This window comes from Phalacrocorax aristotelis, chromosome 4 (genome assembly GCF_949628215.1).
Source record: "Phalacrocorax aristotelis chromosome 4, bGulAri2.1, whole genome shotgun sequence".
Lineage (NCBI taxonomy): Eukaryota > Metazoa > Chordata > Aves > Suliformes > Phalacrocoracidae > Phalacrocorax > Phalacrocorax aristotelis.
The window spans coordinates 6,259,673-6,285,430 of record NC_134279.1 but is presented as its reverse complement, the minus strand read 5'-3'; the positions used below and the strand labels follow the sequence as shown (position 1 = coordinate 6,285,430).

General features: G+C 37.8%; 1 long non-coding RNA gene across 1 annotated transcript in view; it reads right to left on the bottom strand.

Annotated features, from left to right (window-relative positions):
• Window positions 1-328: 328 nt before the first annotated feature.
• Window positions 329-25,758, bottom strand: part of LOC142056019 (uncharacterized) — a 64,299-nt gene continuing 38,869 nt past the window's right edge. Inside the window, exons 2-5 of the long non-coding RNA XR_012660167.1 lie at window positions 20,067-20,167; window positions 17,167-17,331; window positions 2,570-2,673; window positions 329-966 (exon numbers count right to left, since the gene is read on the bottom strand). This is a non-coding gene — a long non-coding RNA (uncharacterized LOC142056019). The remainder of the gene's footprint in view (window positions 967-2,569; window positions 2,674-17,166; window positions 17,332-20,066; window positions 20,168-25,758) is intronic.

The window sequence follows — 25,758 nt, the reverse complement described above, 5'->3', positions numbered from 1 at the left end:
GTAATCAGGAACCACAATAAGGAGGAGTGATCACAACATTCTGCTTTTTACATACAGATTATTCTCTAATGCCCTAAAGAGTGACTGCGGTGAGGTACTCTACTCTTATACTGTTGAAAAACGCATTGGTTTAGAGATTAAATAATGCTTATATTAGAAAGCTATATATTACACAAAGAGAAGATAAGTTGGCTACTAAACCTGACCCTCATGAGCCTTAAAGAATTTTAATATCCAGGGAAAACAACAAAAAATTTCACCTTGTCATATCCCTGAAGACAAACTGACCAGCTCATGCTGCTGTCCTGAAGAACTACAGTGGCTGCAGAACCTCTGAGCAAAGGACTCACTTCTTGTCTGGGCTGCTGCGCGCTTGGAAATGTGGACTTGCCTGCTCATTCTCAGAAGTGATAGCGAGCAGCTGCGGAAAAAATGGTTTTCTATTTTCTATTTTTATTGATTTCCTTTTACTTTTGGTTACATTGTAATGGATTACTACATCAAACCAGCAGGGATATCACTATAAAATTGTCAGATAAGGCCCTGAGTAAACACAGGAATCAAGCTTTATAAGTATTGGTACACTTAGAGAAACTACTTTTACATATATAATATAAAACACCTATAGCTATACCTTATACTATACATATAGTATACTATATACAGTATGAACCTATTTCAAGACTAAAATTATCTTATTCTTTCATCTCTCCATCACCAATCTTCCAAAAATGCCAAATGAGTGAGTATATTCCACTTAAATTTGTAAACATGATGACAGCTAACAGAAAAATGAAATAAATAATATACTTCCTCTTTAGCTACTGCATAGTTTATGTTTTCTTGTATGTGTCCAGGTAAAGTCACTATGGAAAAATGAACCTCAAGCTGTTTGGCAGTGTCTGTATTCCTTGAAGAGGTCACTAAGCTGTTTGCATACTTGATCTTCACAATTGTGGCTTCCCACTGAAAGAAGCATCAAAACCAAACATGAATTGGTAGCATTTACACAAATACATGAAAAATAAGGGTGGATAAAGGAAAAAAAAGTCCTCCAATTTAGACAATGTTTATAACACTAATATGTACCATTACATGCAAGACACAAAAGTGTGCTGTTAGGCCCAGAACAAAATAACTAGTAAGATTAAGAATAATAAGAACAATTTTTATTCTACTTCTCTTTCCTTTGCACTTGTCCTAATTAGTCGCTGATGATGTGAAGATTTACCTTTACTAATGCTTGGTCCCACTGGAAGCAATTAATGCTGATAAAAACGGGCACTTTCCAAGAGCTTTAAACAGGTTATTATCTGAAAAGCCCAACAGTTTTGTCATTATTATAACCAGGTAAGTAAAGACTGAAGATCATGCTGTACACGGCATTACAATTTTTTACCTTCTTGGTATGCACTGTTCCTTTCCCTCTCTTCTTGTGAGGAACATTACTTGGAAGATTTAGTGCTGCATGAACAGCAGAATGGAGAAAAAATAACCCAAATCGTGGCAGGGCTCAAAACCAATCTCTTACACTTGATATGCCCTATATAACTTAGAAGATATCATGAAAAATAAAAGCCTCTGATCCTGATTTCAGGGCAATTATTCTGATTGAGGACTCAAAAAAGCTGAGTGGGCTCCTCTTTAATTAATGTAAAGATGCCAATTTGACTTAATTGGATCAGACCATATGGAAATCAAACATTTACATATATTGTTCAAGTATTTCTTTCATGCCAAATAGGCAGGCTTAAAATTGACTTCTCTGGACATGTGCAATGGTCAGAATTAACCAAGTTGTTAAGACTTGGTAGGAACAGAACCAAAATACTATCTGAAAGGTATTTTGAACAGACCCCACGATCATGGTATGTTCTGTGAGGCTTCCACTGTCTTTACTGTGCTAGAGGAAAGCTGGCTGTATTTGGCTGTTGTTAGCAGAAATTTTGTCTGATTGACTTACAATTATTTTACCTCACATACAGTCTAACTGCCATTGCTACACTTACCACAGCTTCCACTTGCTAACCAGCCCTGTGTCCTCTCCTTCCTCCTGCATCAGTGGTATCAGTCAGACAGCACAACTGTGTGTGGTTTTAGTATTTGCCTAAGGGGCTTTTAAATTTTAATATTACAAGAGCATCCATAGAAAGTATTCTGTAGTGTATGGAATAATTTGACCTTATTATCTTTGCTGATACTGAGAACGTATTAGGATGGCCCTTGCGCAGAATCCCACAATGGGAGCAGGAAGGTTTGAATAAGATTGTTTTAACACAGCACAGTTCTTCCAGTCAGTAAGTAGCCTGGCTCAACATAAAGCTACTCTTTATTCTACTGTGAAAATATTACACAGGCAAATATTTAAATATGAACAGAACAGTACATGGTTCATATGTGCAACATTTTAATCTGTTAGCATATAAATGTTAATAAATGTTGAGTTAATAATCTATTAATACTAGATTAATATCAGTTATAGATTTGTTCAAATCGAAATGTGAATTTGCTTACTCCATTATTCCTGACTATTTTGATTTTTATTTTATGTCAAAATCAGGTAACTTACTATTTCACCCAGCTTTTCTAAAGCAGGTGAGAAGGCTCTGAAATAGATACACCACAGACAGAAGTCTTCCAATGTAAAGAGGCCAATCTTCCCTGCTGAGAAAGCTGAAAAAACAATAAAGTTGATTCTCTATTTATAGGGAAAAGGCACATGTGTAAGACTAAGAATTCAATACAGATTGGAATATCTCTTCCATAGCCCTGAAATGGAATTGTGAAAGGGACACTAAAACCTCCATCTTAGAACTACGCTGACAATTTGGCATTGTGGCTTGCTGAGACAAAGTGGTAGAAAAGCTGGAAAGCAATTTCATTAATAATCTCCACACTCTTTCTCCTGCTTGTGATTCACTTTATTTCAAGTTTTCTTTCCCTATTCCCAAGACTTTCACCTTTTTGCTTTAGCACTTTAAAAGATATCTTTCATTTATAGACTTCCATTTCTTTCCCCCTTTTTTGCCTGTTTCATTTCCCCCTCATTTTAGCTCAGGGGAAATCAATTTTCAAAATTAGCTAGATGGCTGTAGAGGAGAAAAATGTGAACCAGGGAAAATACATATAATTGCAAAAATATTTTTTTTAACTTTACGAATTGCAGAAATTTCTTCAACATTTTAAAATCAATTTCATAGGTGGGTATCTTACTTTAAAAATAAAGTCTATTGTCAATTATTAAAATTTTGCTCCAAAATACTGATCAGCTCAATTATAAATAATTATGGGACCACCTGGTTATTTGCAACATCAAGGATTTCCTGAGTCCTCACAAGCGAAGTCATCTTAAAAGCAAGAACGACTTAGTTTGCAGAACTGTGTAGGCCACCCAGTGAGGACGTCCAGGGAAGCATAACAGAAACAAGCTTCCAGTCACACACCTCCTTAGGATTAACTGGCTAGTAAAAGCCACAAGACAGGAATCAACAGTCCTTTCCTGCCCCTGAGAACATTACACTCGTGGTTCTTTGTAGGAATTAAGATAGAAGGTCTTCAACCACCCTTCAAGCAGATAAGGCAACAGCACACCTTGAAGTGACCATGACTGGAATGGGACTTAATGGTATGCATCTAATGAAAAATGGATTTACAGACTTCCCAGAACAGGACCAGGTTCCAGCAAAACATCCTTCTGTCTGCCCATCACCCAGAAAGGTGATTACAACTCTAAGGTATTACTAAAGCTGATGAGACCATGGGGCTTTTAAAATCTTCTTTCATGTCCAAAATTATTCAGGTGTCTTTTTTTAGGTGTTATTTTTGTATAGATTAGCTTGTGTTTTCCATCTGAATTCTCAATGAGAATGCAGCTGCAGTGTGACCTTGACCTTTTTTTCTTTTCTTTTCTTTTAATTTTAGTACTTACCACCTATTTTAAGATAGGAAATAATAGCAAGCACATTGGGCTTGAAGACAAGCCCTAGCAGTACACATTTTAACTGGGGTGTAGCTGTTAATATGTCCATGATATAATTCCCCACAAGTGAAAGTTAGCCAGAGAGCCTACTTACTCAAAGCAAAATAATGGTTAGGGCAAATGTCCTGGGATCTGTAAAATCTACTGTTTCTAAAATTAATCTCTTTTACTCTGTGAAAGAAGGCTATGAGAATTATACACCTGGGAAGTTGCAAAGAACACTATATTATAGTTAGCTAAAATGGACTAAATTCTTTTCTCATGGAAACTTCTGAAGTCCATGGAGTTACAAAAGCAGTGGGTTTGGCCTGCAGCATCTGATGGGTGACTGGTGTAGCATATCTTAGGGACACTTCATGCAGCATTAGTGTAGGATATGATTTTGTAATAGGTAACGAAACAGCTTTAGGTAAAATGGCACAATTGTACCTTTGAAATACTGGGACTTTCTGGCATAGCCTGACCTATTTCTGTGAGTAGGTTTGAAACCACTTGGGCATGCTCAATGGCAGAGTAGCTGAGCCTACAAATCGCTCCAAACACACCCACACAACTATCCCCTAAAATACAAACTGGTGACAAGCGTAGACACTGTCCTGAGACTCCTCCTGATCTGTGCCAACCAAAATCAGCTCATAAGGATGGACAAAGGTACAGCTGAATGATAGTACACTCTTTCCCCGTTTCTCCTATTTCAAACCATGGTGCCTTCTTGTACGCCCCTGTTTAAGACTTAAGCATCAAGGACACAGTTTTAGAGTGTGCAGAAGGAATGAAGAATTGTGGTTTGCATCCTTTACATGAGATGCACTGCAGCAAAATAGGAGATATGCTCTTTGGTCAGATAAATTTTTAATCCATCTGTGATAACTGCATCTCTCCAAACTATACCTGATTTAACACCTTTCCCCAAATGTACAGACTTCTAAAATGGGAATTAGAAAGTGTTGAAGGACCACATAGCTATTTCTGTTTCATTCTTTTACTTCATGAAATGTTCTGGATACAAAGCCACTTAATTGTATGTCAGCATCTTCTTCTACATTATATAGATTTTACTTTCTTAAAATATTGATCACTTCTGAGGCTGAACAGCTACCTCAACACCTCCATGAATCCCAGGATTTTAAAGGCAGAAATTTTTCTTCAGCAGTGAGAACAGTGTAAGTGCCGTCAGGTAATACTGAGATTACACATCCTGACTGATCTCAATACACACACACATGCACATATATATGGTTTGTATATTATTGTAGTGCCTTGTCACATCCCTCTGGAATGAAGGCGCTGTTCAGTGAAAGACTGCAGATGCAGTGAGCATGACCTACAGCAGCAAGGACAGAACCTGTGCCCTAAGCAATTGCAGTCAGACAGGATAAAAAGCTAAGCAAACAGAAAAATGTGGCGGAGATGAGCAAGATGATTGCAAAAGAAAATAAATAGAGTTTAACATAAAGCAGAAAAGTAGAAAGTTCAGCCTGTCCTTATACGAGTCAAGCTACATTTGCAAGTGAATGCACTTTCTACTAACAGAAATAAAGATCTCCGCTGACAGTGTTTTACATGAAACTGAAAGATCATCAGTTATTTAAGATAGAAATAAAACGAGTGCATGAAGCACTTTGCAGACACTCATACAATCCACTGTAACACTTTTGGCTTACTGAACACTTTGAAACAGAAACTGAACATTTCAGCAGAAGTTAACCCAGCACAAGAGTCCTTGAAATTGGCTTTTGTTCATCACCCATAGACTATCTACTCTCATGACCCCTCTTTCCTTTCTGCACTCTCTTCTTTTATTATTGCTCACGATTTGTCAGCAGCCAAGAAATTCCTCTGGGTTTCAGTGATTAAGTGCTTCATTTGGACTAATTGTTTCATTTACTTCAAAAGAACAAAGAAATATGTCAAAGCACATTTATTCTTTGGAGGCCGCTTTTGGATATCTGTTGCCAGTTGTTATGATTTTTGGAACTGAAAATTGAAGATTTAACTTTCAAAATATTTTAAGTAAAAGCAGCACACACTGTACTTATTATAGAGGCATGCTGAAGAGGGCATCAAAGTTCTTGCATTTGTGCCACTATCCTTTTCACTGTAAGATCACTAATTTTCCCAGACCGCCTTGGCAGATCTTAGATATGACACCACTGAATTAAGGCTCTTCATCCTCTGCTCCCTAGACAAACAGACAAGATTCAACACAGCAATGTCTGCTGGAAGTGGTGTAGAGAGTAAGAGCAGAAGAAAAAGGAATAGGATAAACTGGTACAGGAGAACTACAACATCAGGACAGCAGAAATTTGGGACTGGAAATGGGAACAAAACAATATAATGTGGAAATATTATGAGTAGACAGGAGGATGAAACAGTTCCTGAGTAGGCACAGGTTGTCACAGGACTTCAGGCCTGATACAGCATACCATGAATGGGTAACTGCCCAGTCATCTAGCTATGCAGGCTCTTGCACTAAGCTTTAACTGAGCTGTATTGTCTAAATAAATGGGAAAACTGCACCGCCTTACATTTCAGTTGAATTTGGTGCCCATTTTCTTTTTGTCTTTTCTCTTCTTGGTACAGATAATGGGTCCTCTCCCATCCTGGATGAAAGGAAACTCAAATTTAAGAGAGGAGTTTGACATAGGCTATAGACAAAGACCAGACTAGTAGCAGAGTAAGTATTTTTAGGTATTCATTCCCAAATTGCATTTCAGGGACAACTGACCTATGTCTCAGCCTGGTCAATCACCTCCAACTGGTCTGCTGGAAAAGATTAAGCTGTATGTTCACCCAGTACTGTGCATCATGGGTTGTAAGACCGTGGTTCAGGGTAAGCATGCTCTGTTTGTCAAAAAAAATATTTGAAAATCACTATTTTAAAGTGTACTTCTCCTTTGGCTGCACCTGGACTGCTATCCATTTGAAGTGTTCTCTAGTCTCCCATCCCAGTGCCTTTGAGGCTAACGCTACTACCAAGAGAATGTAATGTACCTTTTATTATGAACTTTTTATGGCATTACCTCCTTATTATGTCAGTATTCAATAATAATAAAAATGTTAACGGCTATTTGAACTCAACCATTTGCATGTTTCTGCATACTACACAGTTGTTAAGGGAATACAAAATAAACCTCTATGTCATACTTTAAGCTGAACTTCTTGCCTCACTGATGATAAGCCACCTGTGATCCTAATTCTGTGATATATTATAGGCTTTTGTGCAAAACTGAAAGGAGTTAAGTTTGGTGCTACAGCTGATTAACCCGGAGGCAAGTAGAATAAATAAAGGAAGAAAGACTTCATTTTCACACTTTACAATAGTAGCGTGTACCCTGATACCATACACAGATGAATCTTAGTGGCTTTTATTTATTCTTGTCCTTTACAGACAAACTAATCAATGCTATAGTGTGAAGCATACTCTACTTGGCCACTGTGTCCAGTCTACTGGAAAAAAAACCAGTTCCCATTATTTTGATGTACCACCCTAGCATGATCTCTAGTACATCATATCTTCAGATGATGTGTGCAGTGGAGTCTGTGGCAGCTGTTAAACCAGTATTTAGTTCACTGATGCGAGACACCAAATTGAAAGAGATTGACTTAGTGTCCTGGGCATTCTCCTAGCCATAAAATGTGACATACTTTGCCTACTTAAGTATTGCTATCTGGAGGAGTGACAAGTTTAGGGGGAAGATGTATCATTGCTATCAGCTCTATTGTGCAATAAAACCTGTGTTCAAGTAATGGTGCCTGCATAGAGCATATTTAAACCAATATTCTTTTAGTTGGAGCAGCTTGGATGTTTCTTCTTTCAATGGTCTTTAGTGTTTTCTGGGAGATTTCTTTCAAGGACATTATTAAGTGGAAGTAAGTTTACACGTTATTCCACAGCTACATCTGAAAATAAAGCAGCTCAGTAGTTTGGAGGTGCAGCTGGTAATATCCACAGTTACATAAGTGGCTGTGTACTCTGAAAGTCAGCTGCAAAGTTTTCAAGGATATGGTTGGTATTTACCAACTTTAAGATTTCTTATTTGTTGTCTGTCAAACTAATATTTAAAAACAGAAGAGACTTGAATTTTAAATGGAATTACACTGAGAATTAGCCAGTCGCACTAAAGAATAGACTTGTTAATTTGATATTTTTTTTTATATAGACCAGAAAGTAAATAATATACCTGCATTTTGTGTCATGTACTTAGGCATAGTTGTATAAATGTTGCTTCTCCTCATCTTGAAGCCAAACAGATTGTAGTTTTTGACTTAATATTTGAACAAACCTGGGGAAAACATCTCATACAAGCAGTTCTGATTTTTCCTGGGAATTCACAGTGAACTTGTCTTTTATAAACCATTCAGGCTGTAGGAAGACTTGAACTCCAGCCCATACTGTAATGAGCAAAGAGGATTTTGGCACTATAAGATAAATGTAATGGAGCTGTCCTAGCTCTCTCCGGTAACCACTGGAAAAAATTAATTAATTTGCCTGCGTTAGACACCCAGCCCTCAGATGGCCAACAGCAGGTGGGGGGAGTCCCATAAAAGAGCAGCCCTTCTTCACTTCTTGTGTTATCAGTCAAAACAGTCTATTCCAAATATAGTGGTGCACAGGAATGCAACAGTTACATTTGAATGTTAGCCTGATTTCAAGGTTAGAGTTAATAGTGAATTAAAGATTGTTCAGATTTGCTGATGTATCATTTTCTGTAAAGCCTGTTGATGTTTTGAAAGGGATGTATGTATTAATTCTTAAAGAAGTACTTTGCATGGGTTAAGAAACAAATAAATAGCCTATACTGATGATGGCAGGACCAAAAAGGAATTCCAGTACTCAAGTATAAAATCATCTCTCCAGCAGCAGCCTAGCACCCTCCTTGATTCTGGGCCTGCTGGCCAGTCTGAAGATTTCTCCACAGGGCAGAAGAGGAAAGATTATTGAGTACATAAATCATCATCTTCCCCCAGAGTATGCCCCATAAAGTCTACTTATTGCGAAGTGAGTTCTGTGGAGCAGATCCTGTAACACCATGTTTTCAGAAAGTATTTACTAAAAGACCGTGGCTGAAGTCCAGGACTGCAGTTCAAGACCACATTTACAGGCATCTGACAGGCATTGCATTCATTATGCCAAGCAACCTATCTAGAGGAATGAACACTACAGCCTCCAACAGACCACCATCTTTGTAACATATTAACTCTCCCACATCACCCTTTCCCTCCTGCCTTCTACTATTCCATATTCCCATAGGCAAGGAAATACTGAACTTTTTTCTTTCTTTTACTTCTCTAGCTTGATAATTTCCACCAGCTTGCTATCGTCAGGTTTACTCAAGACAGCTCCCTCAGGCCCTTTTTCTGACAGAGCAGAACCAAGAAAGAAACCAAAAAAGAGCCCAAGGCTTTCCTGGTAAGGTATGCCTGTCCCATCTCAAAACCTTGCTGAGCACAAGGTTTTTCCTTTTATTCTTCATTTACATTACTCTAAGAGTTTCAAATATACACTTTTTGGTACTCTGGTACATTACACCTTTTGTGCAACTTTTGCTCCAAGTCAATAGGTTTTGTTTCCTTTCCAATTTCAGACTCTACTCCTGCCTCTTTAGTTTCTGTCTTTCTAGGCAAATAAGTAGTTTTTCCCCACTACAGTTTATCATTGTTTTTGTTTTCCTTCTTTTTTGTCTTTTGCACAGCCTGGCTCTTTGTGTTGGTGACCTTCGACTTGATTCTACACTGTAGCCTCCTTCCCGGAATATTTGCAATGCTTTGATCATTCTCCTCTCCCCCCTCGTTATTCTGTTCCTCAACTGGGGCAGATATATTAACACCAGCAGCTTTCCATTCTAAGTAAGAGGGCAACTTTTACTTCGGATACACTCTCTGTCCTGTCCAGTTTTATATTTTGCCTTGTTATTGATAGTAAGTTGACAATGAATGTTGACTACTTATGGAAATTGGGGACATAATTCTCACCATAAAACATTTACTGGAGTAAACTCAACCCAGCAAACAGATTGATATATACAAGGGGAACAATATAAAAGCTATCAGCAGGGCACAGGTTTATTTTATGCAGATGTACAGTTTGCATATTATGGAATTCAACAGCACTCAAGTTTCCAATAACTCCTTTTTTTGCTTGACCAATTTTCTTCATTACTTATAGGTCCCTGCAGAATTCAGAGCTGTTATTACAAACATATACATTACAGAAGGAACATAGCCTGACATGCATACCTTTTTAATAAGGTTTTCAGCAGCTGCTTTTACTGACATTTTTTCATTTCTCTTACACCCTGCTTTTAATGTCTCAGTCTTCATTTGATACTGTAAAACAAAAGGAGTGGAATATCACCACAGAATGTGTTCACAGCTGAATATAAAAATAATCACCCAATGCACTTGAAGCATGAAGGCTCTGTAGGCAATTTCCATTCCTGTTTGCATATGCAATCTATGCATCTAGATTGGAAGGTTATCCTCTCTCCCTATATCAGATTAACACCCCCAAAAAAGCATTCTCAAAGCTCAAATTCTCAAAGCTTAGATTCATAATGGAACATAATCCCTATTGAGTTTTCAGTCTAATATTCAAAAGTAAGCATGCATATATTTGTGCAAAGAATTTTGTGAAATCTTCCAAGACCTGCACTTGTGAAACTGTACACCACAAGTTGATGTTCAAAACTTCCTCCATCTCAAAGGGTATGAGCCAAAATAAAGTGTCCTTTTGTCATTGAGGAGCGATTATGACATTCTAAATTTTAATTATGTGAGGTAACAGAGTCAGGAAGAATAAAAAGCAGTTCTCTGTCCTACCACAGATATCAATAAAGTGAGTGCCCGATGGTTGTCAATTCAGGTCCATCAGGACTTAAGGCAAGTTTATTCTGGCTCCAGGACCCAGCTCTGATTCATACCAAAGTAGTATATTTTAGGTGTGGCTACATTTACTAAAGAGTAATCTGTACCCAAAATAAAATTGTCATGATCCATCGAAAGAAAAGTTAAAACCCCCTAATTTTCTCAGCTCACATGTCAGTATTAGCAGTGAGAGAATCAATGGGATGCATCTAATATCCCTGTCAGCCAACCTTCCCCAGCAGAAAAGCATCTGAAAGAAGTTTTAGTACATTTTTTCTAGATGTTTTGTTCTTCAGTGTGGGGTATAACTTGTGTTCCCTTTTCAACATGAGGTGCTTCATGATATGAAGGGGAGAAAGAGAGTGAAGCTTCACACTCTGTGGCCAAAGGAGGTGAAAAGTAAGCTTGCAGTGGGATTGCATCAGTAGGCAAATATACCTTTACTCTCTTCAGTGGATTTCTATCAATGATCTAAACCTCTCTTTTCCTTAGCTCACAGCTTAGCTCTGATGCATGGGGTTGGCTTTGTCCCAGCTACGCTCTACCTCTGGCAGTTATGATAGATGAGGGACTCAGATTCATGACCCCTTTACTTGCATTTGAAATAGGCTACAACATTCTGGGCAAATCTGTTTTATTTTTTCCATCCCCATAAATATCAGCAGGCACAATGAAATCTGACCTGCATTAGCTCAGATCTGATACCCACCACTGATGCTCACAGTGCTGCCAGAAGAGGGTTATGTTGAAGTGTTCTGGACAGCTTTACAGATTGAAAATGCCAGTGCCAGCATGTCTCAAAAGAATCTCAAAAGCTGACTGTTGATACAATAAATCTGAAGATGTATCCAACAACAGCACAGAATGAAGAAAAGCTGTGAAGGGCAGGGGGGAAGCTGGGAGAAAAAAAAGCGTTGGAGTTGATGTTCACTACTATGAATATTGCGTGTATTTTTTGTCAAGAGCTCTCCATTCATAGATCATGCAGGATGCTTAGTCTCCTATCTATAGTGGTGAGGGAACACATCCAGAATTAGTCAGAGGGAGTCTGTCAACTAAAATGATTCCCAAATGCTCTGATACCTTGCAACCTGGCAAGTAAACCTGCTGCCTACAGATATTCCTCTTAACATCTGGTGGTTCTGATGATGATTCTGAGCATGTGCTTGTGCATTCACACTCGCAAAGACAGGATATTGCCCATCGTGCTACATCCTCTAAAGCAAAATTCAAATAATATGTTACCAAGGATGGGACTCTCGAGGAGAGTGTTCACGTCACAGCTATACTTCAACAAAATTACAGCTTTACGTTCCTCTTGGCTCTGGCTGTGCTGCACAACATCCATAGGGCAAAGAAGGAAAGGGCTGAAATTAAAAATAAATCACCTGAAAATTCAGAGGTACTATGTTTCTTAGAGCGGTGAAGCATGCCAAAAGATGCATGAAGGTGTCCCACCATAAAGAGAATGAGAAAGGTCTGAAAAATTTCTGCCAAAATTGGCAAATTCTGACTGATAATCAGGAAAGTTATTAGTACACACCAACACACACACAGAGTACTTTGGAAGGAAAATCCAGTAGCAGATCATTACATTGAGGCCTAATATTAGAGCATAACCAAAAATTAAGTGTAGCTAGTAAAATATCCTTCTTGCAACAATCGAACTAGATTCTCCCAAAGAGATGATTTTAAAAAGGCCCAAGTTCCTACGTTGCTGGTCATTTTCTCATGTGCAAAGCCATCCTGTCTCTCTTTAGCCTCTATTTAAATAGAGATACTAACAGATCCCAGATTTTATCTGCCTATAATGGAGTTCTTATAGTTACTAGGTGCACTCAGTGAAGTCATTTGACAACACTTTGCTCATTTGTCAGACGCAGGAGTATTTTTGTTATTAAGTATTACTTTGCCATGACATCTACGTAAGACTCTGCCAACTGCAAGGCTTTGTATACTGTGCTAAGACATTTCTGCTCCTGCAGTTAGGTCCAAGTCTTATTAAAATTAAATGGGTATTTTGAGTCAGCTATGATTGCTTTAAGCTTTGGTTGTATCATCAGCAAAAAAACAAACTAAAAATAGTCAAGAAATCTATATTATTTGCTATTTTGTAAACCTGCAATTTACAGTGACATTTAAACCATCTTCCCAGAGCTGCAATTTGACAAGTACATAATTACATTTGACCAGTGATAATCACAGAGACAAATAAAATAACTCACATTTAAGATGGCCTTTCTTAACTGATCTTTGCCTGCAATTAATTATCAATTGTCTGTATGTATATTATTTACAATCAAGAAACAATTTATAATAATCTGATACAATTACATCATATTTTTCTTAATGAAAAACTATACAATGGGTTGCTTAGTTTCTTCTATCCAAACTCAACCAGTGTTTTGAAAAATAGTAAAAAAAAATTCAGCCTGAGTGAAAAGGAGAAGATGCAATATCAGCCGCATAATATTTTGCTTTACAAGAATTTTTTTAAAAAAAAGTGAACTCAGTTTTATTTTGTGAATGCATTTTGGCTGAAACAAAACGTTGGCCTTTCCACAGCTGTCATGTGACCAATTAATAAAAGACCTAAGCAACAGAAGTAGTTGACTTCAGCATTACAAATGCTAGTCTGCAAACAGAAATCACCCAGAAATAATTTCTGGGATTAGAGCTGAGTTCTGTATTCCCCATTTTCAGTCTTGATTCCTTGTGTTTGTTTGTTTGTTTGTTTGTTTGAAATCTTGATTCCTTTCATTTAAATTGTCTTTCTTCCTGATCTTTCTGTAACAGTGGCATGATAGTGCAAGTAACATAAAAAGGATAACAGAGAGTAAGATCTGGAGGGACTGCTCACTTCCCATCATCTTCACTTCTGCCAGGTAGCCCAATTCTGACATGGCCCTCACAGGCCAGGCACTTGGTACTTGTACAAGCAGGGTACTTGTGAGCATCTGAGATTACTTTAGCTACCTGCGTTTCAGATCATGACCCCTATCGCTTGTGATGATAATGACAACACTAAGCTTTCCTCTTTAGCTCAGGTAAAAACAATGGATGCATTTTATACCTCAAAACAGCTAAATCATACTGTTATGCAAAGAGCCACCTAGAAATCCCTTAGAATAGTTATTTAGGCAACCGGTGACTGAATGCTTACTTATCTCCAAGGAGAACTTCCACTGCTAATGGAGAAATATAACCAGCCTCCCTAATTTATTCTCCACAGATCTTTGTCTTCCTTCCGCACCTTTATTTTAGCAATTAATGAAGTCAATGTAAGTCTTTCCATTGACTTCAGTGTTCTCCAGCAGAAGGCTCCAGCCCTGCCTCTGGGAGCTGCTTTCAGTCCTCTTGACTAAATGGAATTTGTTAGCTTTGCAGCATTCTATATTTATTTATACCACCATGTCTGACAGTCTACCTGGGGGGCAGAAAGGCTATAATTTAACATTTTAAGGTATAGTATGTTCATTAAATGACGTGTCTACATTAACTGAATGTAGAAGTCAACAGAAATTAATTTTTATGTAATAGAGTACCGTATAAACTAATGAGAAATAAAGGAACATTAGTCACCACACCATAACAAAACATTCTCACATCTACATGTGCCCTGGAGAACTGTCACCTAATGCTCCGTGTGATGGATGTCTACCAACAGTGGGCTTTGTTGTCTAAGGTGACTTCACCTGGAATTCATTAATGCTTCTGAACAAAGCCAAGGAATGTTAACATTTTAAAGAGTTCAGTGATACAATAAACCCTTACACTGGATTTACAGTATTGGCATCGTATTTAATTTTAGTACCTGTAATGTTTTTCCACTTTACATGTAGAAAAGCAGTGAAGGGGCTACAATTAATTTCTAGAACATCCCTACACTGCTATTAAAATCTCTTTTTCCTCTTCTAATCCTAGAGCTAAAATGACTTTGTTTTCTGTATTGATCTGCAGTTACCTCAGGATAAAAAGATACGTATCTTTAAAATTATACTCTATAATATGCAAATTTGCACACCACAAACAGATTACTGAAATGACACAAAATTAAATGGAAGAGCAAAATATTCTTATGAATGATATTGCTTTTTTCATGCCGTATTTAGTCCATGTTTAGTGTACACTCCTTAGGTCAGATGATTTCTTACGGTACCTGACAGCAGCAGATTCTGTAAAAAATTGCATGCAGTAAATTTACCCAAAAAACATTGGAAAAGATGGGCTGGGACTAAAACCTACTGAAACCCTAATGAATATTTCAATTCAAGTTGCTTTGGATCAGTCCACAAACACAAACTACCTTTTGTAAATAAACATTTTACAATATTAAGTCATAAAATACTCCTACTTTCTTGTTCATTACAATATCACTTTCCTTACGTTATTCACCTTCCAAATTATATATCTATGTATACATTATATATACACACAGATCTTTTTCCACAAGTGAGACAATATATTGAGACATAGCTTTCTTAGTATGCTTCATACTCTTCCCTATTTTGATATTGCCTCTAGTGATCCATTCCTACCCATTTTTAAGAGACAACTAATCCAACTGCACCTCTTGCTAACACCAGATCTTTAGAAATGCATTATAATGGGCTCTCTGAAATTCATGATTCCTCTCACCTTTGACTGAGATTCAGAGTTTTCAACAGCAGCTCCATGTTCTCACATCAGAAAAAGAGATTAACCCCTGAATGTACTTAGGCTTCATGCATCGAACATGAACATCTAGCAGTCCCTTGGAAATTGTATGCTACCATACAACTATGAAATGGATTTTTCTACAATGCCAGAGGGACCTCGCATTTTTAATAGCTTTCTGCTCCAGTAGCCCAGAGACGAAAATGTCCAGGTATTAGCAATAAGCACTTTTAATAGATATTCACTAATCATAATATTCCACGATATGATTCCTGAAGTAATACCTCTTATTGTAGGCTTCAAAACCATGTGCCAAAGAAAGCATTTAACTTCCACCTGTACTTGTATATAATATCCACATGACAGAATGCATAGAACAGGGGAGTACCAATGAAAAATTATGAAACAAGACCACTTACATGTATAATAATTTCCTTTATAGTAAATATGAGACAAATTGAAGCGTGGCAGACAGCTCTCCACCACTACAAATGTATTCTTACATAAGCTTTCAAATCACTGTGTGTAGGATCTCAAGAGTCTCTGACCCTTGGAAGGTATTTTATTAGGCAGTCAGAATTTTCAGATTTTTTGTCCTCAAAATAAAACAACAGAAATCAACTCAAATCTGGTGCATTTTTAGATCAAGAACAACAGAAAATAAGTCAGTAAAACACTAAGATTAGTGCCTAAATATTACAGAACTACTTCCTTTTTCTCTGGTTTTGTTTTTGTTGTTTTTTTTTTTTATTTGAAAAAACTTCAAGTGTAAAATAATATCCATTCTTTTCCATCTGGTGTGGAACAAGAAGTTACCTACTATATAACACCTAAGAAGCCTATCCAATTAATAAGGCCTCCATGACACACGTCAGGGTTTATCTGCTGGTTATTGTGGAGGGCAGTGATGCTGATGGAATGTGAGCGCAGGTCCTGCCACTCTGACCGCAGCGCCTTTCCAGATCTCTTCCCAAATGGAAACAAAAACCAGTTGTGACCATCAGACACCTGATTAATTGAAAGTGGCATTCTGAGCCTGGTGCTGGTGACCCAATGCCTGGGAATTGTCCTGGAGGTTTAAAGTCTCATGTCCTTCCCAGGGTAGCAGTCATACATATAACAAAACTGCCTAGTTAAATTACATTAGCCAACTACTGTTTACAAATTTCAGGATCACATATGGTCTGCCCATTGTTTGGCACAGATAAACACAATCAGCCCTGGCATCTGAAGCTGCTGACAGATTGCCAGCCACTGGTACAGATGGTAGCAGCACAAGAGCGCTAATTACCGATGACATTAATGATGAGGTAACCTGTCTCTCTTCAGCTAATAAACAGATGGAATGTGTTTCCTATTAATTTTTTTCAGATAACAAATTGTTTAGCTTTAATGGTAGAGAGCAACAAAACCAAATTATCTGTTCTTTGGAGAAATTTGTTTTCCACTAATTGCTCTAAACAATCAATAAAAGAATTACAACTGGCATTATCCCACTGGGAACAGAAGCAGAGAAGTCAAAGTCAATTAGCTTCCTACAGTACGATGCACTCAGATGGAAAGAGTCATTACAACAGAGTGCAAAAGTCAAACTATAAAGTATGCAGCTCCATGAACAAAGCAGACTTGGATGGAAAAAAATCTAACAGAGGGCTTTTACATACCTGTCAATTCTTCATATATCACTCCAGTTTCCAGTTTTTCTTTAATGGTTCCAAAAAAGGACAAAAGACAGGTAAGATGACATCCTTGCATCTTATAAGGCTCTGGATCTTAGAAGTGCACTAAGGCTATAAGTCTTCAGAAGTCATGGCTGAGAAGTGACTCATCTACAGAATAAAAAGAACAAATAACCCGCTCAGTTTTCCATCCATCAATGTTCAATCACTACAAATACGATAAATATGGAAAAGCTGAGGACTCCACAGTGGCTAGTAAAATGTTACACAAGCAGGTAAAATAGCTGCCATAGTTGATTTCCCAGCCTTTTCTCCACTGTTCTCCATGGGGAGGAGAGGCGAGCAAGTAATAAATAGGGAAACTGTAGTTGCCACATGATCAGTGCTTAATACAATGGCCATGCTTCAAGTGAGGAGACAAATTCATCGGGACTGGGAGTCCCTCCCTCATGGAAGCACCAGATACCAGCAGTGTGCTGAATGACTCCTCTCAGAGGCAGGATTTCAAGCTCTTGCTGAGTCCCTGAAAGTCCTGAGAAGTCAAATTCTTGTGTCCTGCAGGGCCATGGCTCCTCGCCCTGCCAAGCAGAGCCTCTCACCAAAGCCCACAGCCTGTCCAGGAGGAAGCTGCTGAGAGGCAGTGGTCCCCATTCTCTCACACACTAGTCAGCTAGCAGTCTCTTGGCCCTGTATGCACAGAACCCCTGCTGTCCCACTCCAGACAGGGCTGCTGCAAGAAATTTGTGATTTCAAAAATTTGTGTTTCAAAACTGAGAAGTGGTGATGTGTATTTTTCTATATATCCCCATTTCCCCCACCATGGGCTAATGATACAACAGAAAGCATATATATATGTGTGTGTGTGTGCGCGCGCGCACGCGCGCGTGTCTATGTATATACATACATGCAAACTGACTATTCAGGTTGAATATTTTAACTAATTGCAATTGGATCAAAGCAGCAAGCATGTAGCAAGGACAAGTCCCCTGTCCCTGGAAGTATTTAAAAAACTTATAGATGTGGTGCTTAGGGACATGGTTTCATGGTGTAGTGGTGGACTTGGCAGTCTTAGCTTTACAGTTGGACTCAATGATTTTAAGGGTCTTTCCCAACCTAAATGATTCTACGATTTTATGACCAAACATATCAGAAAAAAAATCTAAGTACAAGATACAGACATATTCTGCTAGAATAACTTTTCATTGCTGTTTTATCTGATTTTCCTCAAATGCACGGAGCTTTAGATTTACTTTTATTTTTGAAACATTATTCTTGGATTATTTGTTGGTTCCGGTGCATTCAATTAAGAAAGTAACATTTTAACTCACTTTGTGTGTTGGAAGAGACAAGTCTACATTATTTCACATTAATTCCTTGCACCCCACAGTTCCTCATCAGTGAAAAGCTTAGTAGTATATATTTTGCCCTGGAAAACTGAAATCATAGAGCTTTACATGAACCCTTGGCTAATTTAACATCTGTCTTGGGCTGAGCTCCTGACTCTCCTAGTAAGGACTGGGTAAAGAACCAAAGTGCTCTGGTACAGGCTACTTGAATGACAGTGCTTGTTTCCCCCAGGTCATTCCATCAGGACACTTTCCTGCACAGGTTTATTTTTCTACAGCAGTGTCTCTAATTTTATACAGGGTGAAAATTGCTGGCCACCCAAGGTCTTAATACATTGAGCAATGTTTTCAGCAGTGATGTAATGTTGTATTTGAAAACACATCTCCCCACTTTCTACTTTATGCTTTTGCACACAAAGGAGTCAACTGACTTTTTCATGCAAGCACAATTGCAAAGGCGTCCAAAACTTTTGTTAAAGGCCACCTACTTTTTCCATGAGTTATCAGACACAACACAGGCAGCCTATTTAGAAGTGAATAACAATGAATTGCTGTTCTGGGCTGGGAAAGGTTTACATACATCCTCACAGTTCTCTTTATTCAGAGCTTGTATGTAACAACAGCACACAAGCCCTACAGCCACTAAATTAGCAGCACATTGTGACTCCCTCTGTTTCTTTCCATTTGCCTCAAGCGAAATCAAGTTCCAGTGACCTTTTTTGGCCAATGTATATGAAACTGGTTCGTTTGACCTCAGTACTGTTTTGTACAAAGCATTAAATATCTTGTACAAAGCAAATGGTACAATCTTTTGGCCATGAAATTCCTATGACTGGGCTTAAGTCAGTTTGTCTATGCATTGCTGAATAATTGAATGTGGGGTGAGGTTTTGTTGAAAAGGAAAACAAATATTTTGTTTAGTTTTGTTGGAAAACTGCTAATTCAAGGGCTATTCTGCTGCTAAGCAGCAAATGGAAATCTTTTAGCACAGAAAACATTCATGATATATAACAGTTCTCAGTTTTTCTTCTTAGCCAGGATTCTTGTAAAGTGAAGACAACGTCCCTTTATGGCTATATGCACAATAATTAGTTAAGCCACCTGTAACATGCTGTAGTTTCCTAGGCAAAAGAGAGCATATGGTGGTTACAACGGATACTTGATACAGAAGGAAACATCTCTCTTACATAGACTCTGATTACAAAGCCACTTACAAATTTTAAAAATTGCTCTGAATGTCTTGCTTACTTTTCCAGCAGAGATGTTTTCTTTCTGTGCTAACGCAAGACAGATTTCCACAGAATGCCAGCTGAGTGCTAGCATTTGTTCTTTACAACGTATCCCTCTACAGATGAGACAAAATTCTGCTTTCCTTCTCATTTTGGCAACTACTGCACAGTGCCATTCTGAATCACAAGTCTTGCTTATGATCTATGGAATATACCTCATGTTAGACCGCTTTTCTTCATTAATGCTGGAATCCTCATACTTTACAGATACGCAGGGTGGGTATGTAACAAAACCTAAGTCAGCTCTTACCATGCAACTTTGGTTTTCCCGTCACATGCACAAAGCAATCCTGAAGTGTTTATACAAATGAAAGGAAATCTTTTATCATACTCTCTGCTCATCTGGGTCACCTGAAATGCAAAGCGCAAAATTAAATTCCTGCAAACAGTAAAACAGTTCATTCCTCTTTCTGCACTCTGCTACACTTCACCATGCACACAATGTGGTAATTGCTTTTGCTTGACTTGTTCAAACAGCCATTTTCATGATGTGACAGCTAGGGCACTAATATATTTATGCCCTTTGTAATCGGCCAGCACTGCTTGTAATTAGGTGCAAAGTTAATTAAGTGCAATACATCTAATAACTGCCTGCCAGTAATTGTAAAGTTTGATTTAGCACATGAACTGTCAAGGTGTCAGAATGGTGTGTTAAAAAATAAGTTGCTAACAGAAAAACAATCCTGCCACAAGCCAGAGAAAAGCACTGTGACAGTGAGTCAGTTGAGAAAAGGAAAAGATATTCAATACTTACTACTCCTGACACCGGGAAATGACCCCGCCTGCATGTTGCTAAGTTGTATCTTGCTTTATTGAACAACAAATTGAAATATATTTTTACCAATGTCTTCTCCTATAGACAACCCTTCCCTTTAAAAGCTAAACATATGGTATAGAATTTTGTAAAGACTGTAAATGTCAGTAAGAGAACAGATTTAATTTTTTTAAAAAAATTATGCATAAAGAGGATTATAAAAAGAGCCAAGAAGGTCCAGAGAGCCACATTTCATGTTTAGGAATCTGGTTTTGTTTGTTTCTTCCATTGCACAAAATACAGCTTTTCTTCTACTGAATGTAAGAGAATATTATACTTGTATATACTTATATAAGTATACTTATATAATACTTTATATATAATACTAGCGTAAATAACTATGCTTTTGCTTTTTGTGCTTTATCTCATTTCACCATTTCAATTCTTCACCTGGGAAAAAAAAGATGTTGTTCATGATTTTATTCACTACGGGATATCCTCTCTCCAAACCACAGTTTCCAACTACTTGTTCTTGGTTTCAGCTGTTTACTTGTGCTTTTATTTATCTCTCTGGTTTTCTTGAAAACCCGCTCCTCTCCTAATGATTGATCATCCCTTCTTCATGAGCACATTGTGAGTTTTCCAGCTCCATATTCTTCTTTCTTAAATTCAACTTTGATTTGCTCACATGTTCCCTTCTCCTCCATGGTATGTACTGGTATGTATGGTATGAACTGTAAAATGTCCTTTTCCTCATGCTAGGCAGTCAGGGCAGGTTTGAGCATAGCTCAAAAAAAAAAAAAAAGCATAGCTGGTCAGTTGGGGGAAAAAACTGAGATAATAAAAAGAACAAATGACAAATACTGTACATAGAATAATTTAGGACAAGCTGTACATCAGATTAGATTTTACAGCGAGCACAAATGATGAGTTACATATGTACCACAGCAGCACAAAATATGTGTATAGTTCAAGAACATTTGATTATTAACACACTCACAGATGTATGAAGCTCAGAAAATTCCACCTGTAAGATATCAAGAGGGAAGGGATGGACAATGCTCTGAAGCTTTTTTAGTCCAGGAGATGCAAACAAATTGATGGAATTTGTACACATATAGGACAGGCCACAAACCTTGAGAAATAACCTAAGTTCAAGGACAACATTGCTTCCAGAGCAATCACCAGTAAAGCTTTCTTTCTAAAATACTTCACAAAAATCGGTGTCAGATAAGCTAATCTTTGTGGTTAGTTATTATGAACTGATATTTGATCAGGGAAAATATGCTCTAGTTTAACATGAAATTAATAACGCTTGTTATGTGGTGCCCGATGACAAAGGTAAATGCTAATAGCTCTGAAATCCTAATGATTGCCAAAGTACTCTTCTGAGCTTTGATTAGTGCTTGTGTTGTGCAATTATGCTTTTCTATAATTACTGTGAATTACCATCATGATATTATTATTCTCATATTTTTTATTCCTCTGAAATTCTCAAACTTTCCTGCAGCTAAAAATGGATTTCATTTGCATTATCACAAGCTTTGATTGTTTAATGAAAAATAATTCCATGCAGACCCTCATGTTAAATTGTCCATTTAAAATTTTCCTGTTATCTAGATTATGTTGAAGTGCCCCTTCTTTCATTTATCATTTGCCTTTATTATCACAATCACTACCCTCGCTTCATGCTAGATTTCGGAGAGAAGACATTTTTATTCATATCCCTGTCTTCTGCCTGGAAGCCCTTTCTCTGCATATTCTCCCTTTTCCTCAGAATGCCTTATTTGGAAAGCTGAAAAATGCCAGGACTTTTCAGCAAAATGAGGAAGCTACGCTAAAAATACGATTTTCTTTGGTTGCATTAGGGTCTGCAGAAGGCTACCTTGGACTTATCTTAGAACCATGCCCTCAACAAGTAAGAGGACCAAGGGCCATCCTTGTCTATGCCTGATGGCTGCTGGGTAATTCCCTCTCAATAAGTACACTTAAAGGGGCAGTGTGCCTTTCTTACGAATGTCCAGCTCTCTGCTAGGGGCACAGCTACGTCTGTCTCACTAGCAAAATGTTTTTAGCAAGTGCAGGTATCTTAATGGTTTTCAGTGCTGCAGTGGCTTTACATTTCACAAGGTAGCGTAAAATGACAACCATTTTTCAAAATGAGTCTTCATTTCAGTTTGATCAATTTGAAGCAAATTTCAGGGCTGATTTTCAAGCTGTTCGCACGCCCTGTGAGTAATGTTGATCAATTTACCATTAATCAGATGGCTACTTAACAGCCGGGGGGGAAGCATAAGATCATCTCACCTTCAGAAATTAAGAAATAAATAATCCATTTGCATTTTTCCCAACGATTTTTGTTTATGTGCAGGAGAATATTACACTCAAAGTAGTCTTATTTTTTCCTTATCTGTAGACATTATTGATTTTCTCTTTTTTCCTTTCTCAATAATTTTACAGAACATCTGATGTCTTATGAAGCAATGGTGGTTTTGAGGGCTTCTGAAAAGCCTTGCTCCATGGCAGTTGCAAAACATGAGTGCAACTATGCTGTGGGGCAACACTCAAAGCATGCACTCAGGAATGCTATAATGAAAATATAGCTTAAGCCACGCTCAAGGTGTTTCAAAATGCCTATAGTACCAGAACCATCAAAATCAATTCAAAAGCCAAGTTGCAAAAATTGTGGGAACTGTGGGTTTGTAAGAGTATGTAGGAGCATTTCTCAGAGGCATTGAGTTTAATAATTGTAAAAAAACACCAGATAGACATGATCTTCCAAATTAAAAAGATTGAAAGTATCCCACAACCTAAAGGAGAGCTCATTTGATATTTTAAATATTTCTTCCTACATATATCACTTCTGCATGAAGTGCATGTATGTTTAAATAGACTGAAAAAAAGAGAGAGACAGAATCTTTTCTTCAAAATTCAGTGAAATTCAGTTAATTTTTTCTTGGTTTACATAGAAAGTTTTTTATTTCTATTGCAAAAAAAATTTTTAAAATTGTGTGACCTTTGCACAGTTTTGATAGTCTTCAGGTCTGATTTGTACGTTGCTCGATCTAGCTCAAGTTCACCATCATTTTGCTGCCTCTATATTAAAAGCCTTCACTGCAGTATTTCTACCAAAAGTGTAATTCAGTTATTTTTTAAATAGATTTTTTGAGCTATTTTGTGATGTAGTCACAAATGCTGGACTAGAAGATGATCTAGATAACTAAATTTATAGTATGTATTTCACTACATACACACAGAGTATTATTTTGTTATTTTGTCTCCAATTTTATTTTGTCTTTCCAATCTTTTTCAACTGGTTCAATTTTCACCTCATATATGCATCTGATTTCCTCTCACATACACACATGTCTCCCATGCAAAGTGTTAATATAACATGTGTGGTCACAATTTCACACTTGTAGTATTCAAATAGGTTCAAAGTTAGTCAGAATAAGTTTGACCATGCCCATATGTATACTTAAGGAGACAAAGGACTGAATCAGATGAAGGAAAATAACTATTTTTAAAAAAATCTTATATAAGGACATATATATCCCTTAAAGATCAGTTTTCATTTTCACCATGGATAATAATAAATAGAGATACTTCATCTACAACTTTTATTATCATGTGCGGAAAATTAAGCCCACATTAAACATCTGCAGATTGCATCTTTCAAAGCAGTGCTCCACCAGTAAGATTTGATACTGATAGCTGAAGAATGTTGGGTTTCAAAGCAGCAACGCACACTCATGAAACCATGACTTCTTTTATCCGTTTGTCAACACTGCAAACCTGTTCTCAGTGCTTCCTAGCTGAATCATCGTCCCACTGGGCTGTGTACGGGTCCTGATGAGCATGTGCTACGTGGCAATCTCTGACACTGCCTTAAATATTGGTTCCGTATCTCCTAACCCAGCTATGGCTGCCAAGTGAATGAACGTGGCAGTGACACTGATAGTAACATTAGCATCTTGCACACTTCCATCCCAGTCTGCTTCGTATCAGTTCTACTTGAAGGCACATTGTATTAAGAAGGGCTGTTATTTTCAGGTACCCAAAACAATGTTACATAAACAAACAAGCGGGAACAAGTCACACATCGGGCGTTGACCTTGCCAGTGAGCCAACCTTCTCCAACTGGAACCAGTATGAATGTAAATTATTAGAGAAGCTCCCACCCATACTTCATGGAAACTCCCACTCTACCACCCACATGGTCACTGCCCAGTCTTACCCCTTATATGGGAGGTCAGCACAGATCCTGCTTGTTTCAAAATTTTTCTTTTATATTACAGATCAACTTCAAGAGCCTAGGAGAGGAGCTAATCCTACACACATGTGGCTCTGGTGAGATGGCAACTGTCCCTGGCTAAGGAATTAACACCCCTTTTAAAGTTATCCTCTTTATTCTGAGCTTCCAACAAACAAATCAAATCCAGCGTTTAGCAGCTGCATGTTTCAAATCACCAAAAGCCCTTTCAGATCTTGAAGCTGTACACACTGTCTGCTAGAATAACCTCAGGCATTCTGTGACAACTGAATTATAACCAGTGACACCCTCTTTCCCATCCCATTTCACGGAGTTACCTCCACTGTCTATAGAGAGGACTCCACATGCTTTCATGCAGGCAGCAATGTGCTGGACAACAGCAGGAACATATTATTAAATATTTCTTTTATCTTCACTTACAATAGCCACAAATTTATCCAGTCCTCAAATATTTTCCATTAGATTATTGCAGCCACAAAGGTTCCAAGCCGCGGAGACTAAACGAATTTTAGGTGATTATGGCTCTTAGGTCATTTTTACCTAGCCCAACTGATTTTATTCACAAAACGTTGAAGAAAATACCCAGTCACATGCCACAACACAAGATGAAATGTCCACAGTCATCTGTGTTGCTCTGTTTCCTGCTAGGCCTCTGAGATATTATAAGTTTGGCTGTTGACTTTTCACTACAGTTCAAATTTTGTTTGAGGATGCTAGAAATATTTCAGCCCCTGAGTGGTTGCCTGTGATTGAGAGACTGCAGCCAGTGAGCTGGGTGGTCCTTTCTAGATAGAAGCTTTTCTGGGCTCTCAGGAACTGGCTATGCTAATCCACCACTGAACTCACTGTGCCTGAGTAGCCATATTATTGCATCTTGCAGTGTAGCGTGGAGGGATTTCCCTTCTGTATCAATTG